Source organism: Chrysochloris asiatica, unplaced genomic scaffold (genome assembly GCF_000296735.1).
Source record: "Chrysochloris asiatica unplaced genomic scaffold, ChrAsi1.0 scaffold00159, whole genome shotgun sequence".
NCBI lineage: Eukaryota > Metazoa > Chordata > Mammalia > Afrosoricida > Chrysochloridae > Chrysochloris > Chrysochloris asiatica.
In genome coordinates, this window is record NW_006408677.1 from 4,260,307 (window position 1) to 4,271,229 (window position 10,923).

Consider the following 10,923-nt stretch of genomic DNA (forward strand, 5'->3'; position numbering starts at 1 on the left):
GAAAACTCTATGCATAGCAGAGAAACATTGTCAGATATAGGACTGGAAGGTGGGAGGGCACTCAGAAAGCGATTGTGAGAAAAAAAAAAAATAAGACTAGGCAGAAGATAAAGACACAGATGATATTAGATGTGGTAGGAGCTTGTGGAAGTACTTACTTTGATTGCTTCAAATCACAAGGGTAAAGATAGAGGAGATATTGGAAGTTTATGTATGATTAATCAACTAAGAAAAAAGACGAGTAAATGGCTAAGGAAACAGCATGATTGCTGGATAGCATGAAGGGTGCCCCTACTCAGCTTTTGGTCATGAATTTAAAGTAAGATAATCAGTGTAGCTATAAATTTTATATGCTACTTCAACTGTCCAAGAAGCAGGCGTAGAGTTGATGGAAAGTAGGACTTAACTAAGGCGATATTCTACCATCAAGGAGCAAGAAACAGAAGATATGCAAAGGATGGACCATTGAATTTAAATTGGGTAAGGAGAGAGAAGTGACTCCATGGTTTGCACTAAAACAAAATGACAGTTTGAACTCATCCAGAGGCATTTAGGAAGAGGCCTGGTAGTATAGATACCATTGGTAGTAGACTTGAAGACTCTAGGAAGCACCGTCCTACTCTGTTAAACATCTAGTCACTATGAGTCAGAGCTGACTCAATGGCCGCTGCTTTTGTTTCTTTTTAAAGAAGAGAACTAAAGATATCAGGGGGATGAGGGGCAGTTTGAAGGTAGTAAGATCAACACCACACAACCACAGGTACTTCCCTGTTCAATAAATAATACTTTAGTGACGTTGCTCTATTATACTTTGTGCCTGTTTACACATAAGAGTTATATTGGGATGGTGGTGGTGGTGGTGGCTTGCTGTGGAGTTGGTTCTGACTCATAGCAACTCTATATAGGGTTTCTGAGGCTGTAAATCTTTAAGGGAGCAGCAAGTCTCATCCTTTTCCAAAGGAGCTGCTAGTGAATTTGAACTGCTAATATTGCAGTTAGCAGCCCATCGCGTAACCCACTGGGATAGGGATCTCAAGTATGTGATTCTGTTTGGAACCTAACCCCTGGTGTGGCGCTATAGGTCAGGAGTTTAAACCTATCAGCTGCTACTTGGAAATCCTACTTGATGGCACTTAACAACAACTACAACATGCACAAATTTAGATTCGTCTTTCTCTCCAGCCCGACCAAAACAAACAAGTATGTACACGCACAAGCACACACATATATTTAAAGAAAAACTGAATGGTCATACACCCAAAATAGCAGTGGTTACCTTTGGGTGGTGACTATAGTTGCTTTATGTGGGGTGTGAGTGAAAGTTTTTGTCCCTTGTACCTTTTATTTTACTTTTTACTTCTTAAACGTTTAATTGTGAATTGAGTGAAGGTTTACAGAGATTATCAGTTTTACATTCAATAAATCATATCTTTCCCTGTCTTTATAATTTTCCTGCCAATCTCACTCTTGTTGTATATTGCCTTACCTGTCACCCAAATTAACATGTGCCAAGGAGCTCTGGTAGCATAGTGGTTACGAATCGGGCTGTGAACCGCAAGGTCAGCAGTTCGAAACTACCAGCTATTCTGCGGGATAAAGAGGAGGCTTTCTGCTCCCGTAAAGATTTACGGCCTTGGAAACCCTGTACAGGGTTGCTATGAGTCGGAACCGACTCCACGCACATAACAACAACAACAACAACCTTCAGTCTAGCCTAACCGGAGTCCTGGTGTGACGCTGTGGGCTATTGCGTCAGACTGTAAAGTCGTTTGAACTGCAAGGTCGGTGATTCAAGCTCACCAGCTGCTCCTTGGAAACCCTATACAGGGTCGCTATGGGTCAGAATCAACTTGATGGCACTTAACAACAACAACAACAACAACCTCTAGTCAGTGAATTACTTTCCCTTTCTTCTCACTCGTTGGTAACTATCAAATAATTTATCTTTTGCATGAGAATATCTTCTTGAGTTTTTACAATAGTGGTTGCATACAATATTTGTCCTTTTGTGAGTGACTAATTTCACTCAGCATATACTATTGAAAGTTCATCTATGTTGTGAGGTGTTTTACAGCTTTATTCTTCTTCTTCTTCAATTTTGCATAGTATTTCATTGTGTATATGCACCAAAGCTTATTTATTCATTCTTCCACTGATGGACTACATCCGTTTGCTATTGTGAATAGTGCTGTGATGAACATGGGTGTGCATATATACATTCCTGTCATGGCTCTTATTTCTTGGGGATACATACCAAGTAGAGGGATTTCTGAGTATTGCTATTTTTTTTTGAGGAAAAATCATATCACTAGTTGTACCATTTCACAGCCCCATCAGCAATATAGGAGCTTCCAAGTTTCGCCACATTCTCACCAGCATTTGCATTTTTCTGTTTTTATGAACTTTGCTATTAATCCTGGGGTGAGATGATATTTCATTGTTGTTTTGATGTGCATTTCTCTAGCAGAGTCTTGGTGTGGCATTGTAGGATAAACACTGGACTAACTTTAAGGTCGGCAGTTCAGACCCACCTACCATTCCTCAGAAATGTTATATAGGGTTGCTAAGAGTTGTAATCAACTTGACAGCACTTAACTACAACAACAATGGCTAATGATCATGAGCATTTCATCATATATTTATTGGCCTTCTGAATGTCTTCTTTGCTGAAATGTCTGGTAATGTCCATTTTAAAACTGGGTTATTTGTCTTGTAGAAGTGTTATAGTTTCTATAAAATTTAGAGATTACCTCCTTGTCTAATATGTCATTGCAAAAAAAATTCCCAGCCTGTGGGATCTATTTTTACTCTTTTAGTGAAATCTTTTGATGCGTGTAAGTGTCTAATTTTTAGGAGGTCCTAGTCATCTGTTTTGTCTTCTGCTGTTTGTGCATTTCCAGTTATGTTTGATAGTGCATTTATGCCATGTATCAGAGGTCATAAGTTTCTTCCTATTTTTTCATTGATGTGTTTTATAGTTCTAGGTTTTACAGATGAAGATAGACAAGGGGGAAGGAGAGACAGACTACTTCCAAATATCTCATCACTGAAAACCTTATGGATAGCAGTGGAACACTGTCAGCACCAGAATACTGAATACTGAAACATTATGGAGAGTACCAAAATACTGTCAGACATAGTGCTGGAAGATGAGATGCTCAGATTGGAAGGCACTCAAAATATGGCTGGGAAAGAGCTGCCTTCTCAAAGTAGAGATGATTGTGATGACACGAATCGAGTAAAGTCTTTGGTACCTTCATTTGCTGATGGGGCACAATTCAAAATGAATAGAAACATCTGTAAACACCCATTAATAATCAGAAGACAGAATATAAGAAGTATGAATCTAGGAAAATTGGAAATTATAAAATTTAAATGGAATGCATAAACATCAATATCCAAGGCATTAGTGAGCTGAAATGGACAGGTATTGGCCATTTTGAATCTGATAATCACATAGTTTACAATGCCAGGAATGACAAATTGAAGAGGAATGGCATCACATTCATCATCAAAAGGAACATATCAAGATCTGACTTGAAGTACATTGTTGTCTGTGATAGGATAATATCCATATGTCTACAAGAAAGATCAATTAATAGCACTATTATTCAAAATTATGTACCAACCACTAAAGTCAGTGATGATTACATTGAAGAATTCTACCAACTGCTTCATTCATTCTGAATATGATCAAACACGCAATCAAGATGTATTAATAATTAATAGTAAGTGGCATGCAAAGGTTGGAAACAAAGAGGGAGGATCAGTAGTTGGAATATATGGCCTTGGTAATAGAAATGATGCTGGAGGTTGCATGATAGAATTTTGCAAGACCAATGACTTCTTCATTACCAATACCTTTTTAAAACAAGATAAAAGATGACTACACACATGGACCTCACCAGATGGATTACACAGAAATCAAATCGACTATATCTATGGAAAGAGATGATGCAAAAGCTCCATATCATCAGCTAAAACAAGACCAGGAGCAGACTATGGAACAGATCAATTGGTCATATACAAGTTCAGGGCTGAAGCTGAATAAAATTTAAACTAGTACATGAGAACCAAAATATGACCTTAAACATATCGCACCTGAATTTAGATACCATCTGAAGGACAGATTTAATTCATTAAGACAATAAAGACTCTGTGATACCGGAATCGAGGCATAGTCTGAAGAGGATAAATAACACTAAGATGCTTGACTGTCTTATGAATATTGGTTTCCCTCGCCTACTATTGTAAAATAGACACTTGAGTGGGATAGAAAGGAATGTTGGGAAACATGATTACAGAAATCTTGTAAGCCCATATTCAGCCTATAACTGATTGGAATACCTAAAAGGGGTTCTACAACTTGTCCAGTGAAATAGGCCTTTGCAGTGTATGGACCTTAGGTGGAAACCTCTAGTGCTATCCAGAACCTTATAAGGTGGGATTTTCCCACTAGAAAGGACAAGCAGAAGAAAGATCATCAGGAAAAAACCAAAACAAAAATGGCAGTATGATTGGCTACTACAAGAATAAGCAAGTTGTTCACTGGGAAGCCATCAAGGCAATCAATCAAGTCCTTTCAAGACAAATCCCCCTCTAAGACTCAAACTCAAAGGGAACACATGGGCAGGCATGTAAGCTTGCTGGCAACCACATTGGTTGACTGGTGAGTGGAAGAGGGGGAAGGCAGCAATGAAGAAATGGGCTGAGTTCAACCATGTTCCATAGACTCCCCTTGACCTGGAGATGAGAGAGAGAAGCAGAAGGGCTGGTTGGTCCAAAGTGTGGTGAGACCTGGGGACACCTGAGCCCATGGACAAGGACATAGCCACAGAAGTCTAGAGCTGAGAGTGAAGCATCCAGTGGACATGAAGTGAGGGGAGACACAGAAGAACACCCAAACTTGCAGATAGTACCTGTTTGACCTAGCCTCGATGGCTTGATAATCAGAACTCGACAAGAGGAAGACAAAAACAAAACAAAACAAAACAAATTTTGATAAAGGAAATCAGGGTAAATTGCTATAATTTGATGAACTTGACCTATAACCATGGAGATAGTAGCTCAAAATACCAACACAGAGGGAAGTAGTCTTAACATCAAGTATCAATGCTAGCCCCTCTGTACACAGGGTAGATAGGGATGGACAACTTAGACAATGGCTACCTAGAATGGTGATGGTGGTGGTGTGCTGTGGAGTCGGTTCCAACTTGAGGCTGTAAATCTTTACGGGAGCAGAAAGCCTCATCTTTCTCCTGCGGAACTGCTGGTAGTTTCGAACTGCGACCTTGAGGTTAGCAGCCCAATTCATAACCACTACGCTACCAGAGCAATAAAGGCACAAAGTGACTGGCTTACAAGGTTTCTAGAGGGAGTATAGTTTAAGAGTGTGTGGGGGAAGATAGAGTCCCTACTGAATAATTTTCATTTTGTCTTGATGGGTCTGGTAAAAAGAAATGGGGATAAGATTCTTATGATTCAATAGTAAGTAATTGTTATCATGACTAATTGCGACTGTCACATTGTAAAGGTAGAAGTTTTGTAACAAAAATGGCAGGGGGGGGTGCAGTTAATCTTATAGTCCAGAAACAGAGGACCCTAGGATCATCAAGGGAGAAGAGCACAAGTGGAATGTGAGACCTTATCTAGAGAAGCAGCGACACTAGAGATGGCGACAGAAATGGGGACATGGAGAGAGGGAGCAGCTGAGGACTCTAGATTCATGGAAAGAGAGGGACTGAGAGCTGGAGGCCAGGAGGCAGACTTGCAGAAGGCGCCCTTTGGTGATGTAAATTATTATATATATGTGTGTGTGTGTGTGTGTGTGTGTGTTTTAAAGACAATAAAGACTAAAGACCAGAAGAGTTGTGGAATCACACCAAGAATATCATGCAAGAAGAAAACAAAAGGCCATTAAGAAGATAAGAAAGAAGGAAAAGACTAAAATGGATGCCAGAAGGTACTCTGACACTTGTTCTCCAGTGTAGAATGCTAAAGCAAATGGAAGAAAAAGCAAATGGAAGAAATGAGGAGGCAAAAGAGCTGAACAGAAAAAAAAAAAAAAAAAAGAAAGAAAGTGTCAAAGGTCAGCTCAAGAAGACATTGTAAAATTTTATAATGAAATGTGCAAGAACCTGGAGTTAGAAAACCAAAAGGGAAGAACACGCTAAGCATTTCTCAAGCTGAGGAAACTGAAGAAAAAATTCAAGCCTCAACTTGAAATATTGAAGAATTCTATGGGCAAAATATTGAACGATGCAGAAAACATCAAAAGAAGATGGAAGGAATACACAGAGTCACAGTACCAAAAAGAAATTGTCAATGTTCAACCACTTCAAGATCAAGAGCAAATGATACTGAAGAAGTCCAAAGTGCATTGAAGACGTTGGCAAAGAGCAAACACCGAGAATTGATGGAATGCAAATTTAAATCTTTCAACAAACTAATGTGGCACTGGAGGCACTCACTCATCTATTCCAAGAAAGTGACTAGAAGAGATCCATATTTATGACCATTCCAAAGAGAGGTGACCCAATAGAATGCAGAAATCATCGGACAATATCATTAATATCACTTGCAAGTAAAATTTTCTTAAAGTTAATCCCAAAATGGCTGTAACCATACATTGACACAGAACTTCCAGGGGTTCAAACTGGATTCAGAATGAGGGACATCATTGCCGACTTCAAATAGATCTTGGCTGAAAGGAGAGAATACCAGAAAGATGTTTACCTGTGCTTTATTGACTATGCCAAGGCTTTTTATTGTGTGAATCATGACAAACTATGGACAATATTGTAAAGAATGAGTATTCTAGAACACAAACTTGTGCTCATAAGGAACCTGTATGTAGACCAAGAGGCAGTTGTTTGAACAGAGCTTGTTTGAACAGAGATGAACACTGTATGGTTTAAAATTAGGAAAGGTGTACTCCAGGGTTGTAGTCTTTCACCATACTTATTCAATCTGTATGCTGAGCAAATAATCTGAGAAGGTGGATTATATGAAGAAAAATGTGGCATCAGGATTGGAGGAAGATTTATTAACAACTTGTGATATGTAGATGATACAACCTTGCTTGCTGAAAGTGAAGAGGACTTAAAATATTGATGAAAATCAAAGACCACAGCCTTCAGTATGGGTTGCATCTCAATGTAAAGAAAACAAAAATCCTTACCACTGGATCAATAAACAACATCCATGTAAATGGAGAAGAGATTAAAGTTGTCAAAAATTTCATTTTGTTCAGATCAATCATCAACACTCATGGAAGCAGCAGTCAATAAATCAAAGGACTTATTGCATTAGGCAAATCTGCTGCACAAGACCTCTTTAAAGTGTTGAAGAGCAATGATGTCAGTTTGAGGATTAAGGGCATCTGATCCAAGCCATGGTATTTTCAATAACCTCATATGCATGTGAAAGATGGACACTGAATAAGAAAGACAAAAGGCTAAAACATCTACTGCATCTATTACATCTCTCCCTGATCTCAAAATCTACTACAAAGTTAAGTGGTCAAAACAGCCTGTTACTGATACATAGATCAATGGAACAGAATTGAGAATCTAGAAGTAATACAGTCAGCTGATCTTTAACTTCTGGGTTTTCAATTCTGCTCCATTGATCTATGTATCAGTAACAGGCTGTTTTAACCACTCTGACTTTGAGATCAGGGAGAGAGGTAGTGATTTTGACCACTGTGGCTATGCAATAGATTTTGAGATCAAAATTGTCTGATTTTGTTATTCTTAAGTTTTGCTTTGCTCATCTAAAGTCTCTTTCCTTTCCATATAAAATTAGTGATCAGTTTTTTCATCTCTTTAAAGAACGATGTTGGAATCCGGATTGGCACTGAATTATATATATATATATATTGTTTTGCGTAGTGTTGATATTTTCACAATGTTAAGATTTCCTATCCATAAGCATGGTATGTACTTCCATTTTTTTCTTTTTCTTTTAAATGTTTTATTGTGAATTATGTGCTAGTTTATATGAGAACATTAGTTTTACATTCATCCTATCGTATATCGTTTCACTGCCATGGTTACAATCCCTTCCATGCATCATCAACCAACCAAAGGGTATACCCTGCAAGCCTGTCCCCTGGTCATCAACACACAGTCTCTCTCCCTCTCTGGGTCTAGAGTTCCCAGCCACTCTATCTCTCCATGTCATCATCTCGGCCTCCATCTCTGTGTCCCACACTCCACTCTTCTCCCTTGATGGTCCCAGGGACCTCTGCTCCTGGACTGCAAAGTCAATCAACTCCCCTCCTTTTGCTACAAAATGTCTACCTTTACATTTCCAGCCCTCACAGTCAGTCTTGATAACAATTATCCACTATTGTACCACAAGAGACCTATCCCCATATCCTTTCATCAGCCCCGCCCAGACAGATTGGATACTACTCAGTGGAGATTCTACCTTCCTCCGCAGCCTTTGGATCTAGGCTCCCTCTTGAAAGCTTGTAAGCCAGTCACTTCTTGCTTTTGTAGCCTCCCCCCCCCCCCCCATTTTGGGTAGCCAATGTCCAAATTGCCCATCCCTGTCTACCCTGTGTATGGAGGGGGTGAGAATGATCCTCACTGTAAACATTTGTTCCCTCTTTTGAGCTACTGCATCCATAGGTGTAGGTCACATTCATCAAATTGTATCAGATTATACTTTTTTCCCTCTTCTTTCTTCTTCTAGTTGAGCTCTGATCATCCAGTCATTGAAGCCAGGTCAAGTGGGTATTATCTGCAAGTGTGGGTGTTCTTATGCATATGCCCAATCTTATCAGCTGGATGCTTCACTTTCCACTCTAGTCCTCTGTGGCTATGTCACTGACTCTGGGCCAAAGAATCCCCAGGTCTTGCCACACTGCTGGCCAACCAAGTCTTCACCCGGGTTTACAGGAGTCTATTGAATGTTGTAGGGGGCTTAGCTCGCAGCTTCATTGTTGTTTTTCCCTCACTTCCCCTTATCGATGACAAATGTGGTCACCAATCAGAGTGCATGTCTGCTCTTGTGTTCCCATTGAGTTTTAGTCTTGGAGGGGGTTTGCCCTGAGGGGACCCGGCCACTTGCCTTGATGTCTCCTGGGCGAGCGACTTGCTTGTTCTTGTAGTAATCAGTCGGACTGTCATTATTGTTTTGTGTTTTTCCTGTCGGTCTTTCTTTCAAGAAGTATCTTCTGTTCTTTTAGCTGCTCCAGGCTGGTGTGCTTGTCCCTTCAAGTGGACATTTCCCACCTCAGAAGATTCTGGATGGGGTTCCTTCACTGGGCACATTGTAGCCCCTTTTTAGGTATTCCAATCAGTTAGAGGCAGAAGACGGACTTACAAGCTTTCTATGGTGATATTTCTGGCTATTCCTTTCTCTCCCCCTCAAGTGTCTATTTTATAATGCTATGCAAGGGAAACCGATTCAAAAGACAGCCAACCATCTTAATATTATTCCCCTCCTTTTCCTCATTTCAACCTGTATCCCAGGGCCCTGTTGTTCCAAGGTTGTGCATACATCATTCTTTACCTCTGTCCCACTTAGCCCAAGCAAACCTGTCTAATTGTTTTCCCATCTGCCTTGTTCTTCCATTCCCCTCCCCGTTCCCCTCCCCAGCACCCAAATTATCCTGTGTCTATTTCCTACCCTGTGCTCCACCTTCCCCTCCCTCCCCTCATCTGTACTTCCATTTTTGAAATTCTATTTTGGTTTCTAGTAGTAGCCTTTGTGTTTTCATTTATATAGGTCTTGTATTTCTCTGGTTAGATTTATTCCTACATAGTTTATCTTTTGGGTGGCTATTGTAAATGGCATGTTTTCCTGTTTTACATTTTTGAATTCTATTTATTAGTGTAAAGGAATCCAACTGATTTCTGTATGTTTAACTTGTACCCTGCCACTTTGTTGAATCATTCAGTGAGTTCCAATAATTTTCTTGCTGAGTTTTTGAAATTTTCTATGTATAGGATCATGTCATCTGCCAACAGAGAGAGTTTTACATCTTCTTTGTCACTTTGGATGCTTTTAATTTCCCTTTCATGTCTTATAGCTCTGGTTAAGACTTCAGCATAAAACCGAATATAAGTGGTGACAAAGGGCATCCTTGTCTGGTTCCTGTTCATAAAGGGAATGCTTTCAGTTTATCTCTGTTGAGAGTAAAGCTAGCTGTTGGTATGATGTTGTTAAATGTTGTCAAGTCTGTTCTGACTCATAGCAACCCTATGGGTTTCCAAGGAGTGGCTGCTGAGTTTGAACTTCCAGCCTTGTGGTTAGCAGTCCAGTGCTTATCCTACAGCACCACACCAGTATTTGTATCTGTGCCCTTAATTATGCTGAGGAATTTCCTTTCTATTCCTATTTTGTTGAGTGTTTTTATCAGAAATGGATGTTAGATTTTTAAAATGTCCTTTCTGCATCAATCAATAGGATCATGTGGTTATTTTCCTTTGTTTTTATGTATGTGGTAGATTACGTTTAGTTTTTTTTAATATTGAACCATCCTTCCATATTTGATATGAATCTTACTTGGTCATGGTGTATTATTAGTATTTTTTTTTTATATGTTGTTGAATTCTCTTGGCTAGGATTTTGTTGAGAATGTTTGTATCTATGTTCAATATTCCTCCTCATCTATGAGGAATATGGGTCTGCAATTTTCTTTTTAAGTGATGTCTTTGCCTGGTTTTCCTCATAGTTTTAATGTTTTCATATTCTTCTTGGATTTTCATTCTCTTGTAAAGTGTTAATTTTCTTTGAGGTTGCCTCATAGTCCATTAACTTTTCTCTCCATTTAGTGCAGTCTATTTTATCCTGTAATCGACCTGACCTTCTCACTATCTGGATCTTTGTTCCTACGTGTTTACCTTCTTTTACATTGTACTTGTTTTGATCATAGACTGACCTCCCAGATTCTCTGAGTTTGTTCTTATA

General features: G+C 39.3%; 1 protein-coding gene across 2 annotated transcripts in view; it reads right to left on the minus strand.

The window, feature by feature from the left end:
- The window catches only part of RNF128 (ring finger protein 128, E3 ubiquitin protein ligase), a 202,658-nt gene that overhangs the window by 35,641 nt on the left and 156,094 nt on the right, over positions 1–10,923 (minus strand). The gene's annotated exons all lie outside the window — the stretch shown is intronic.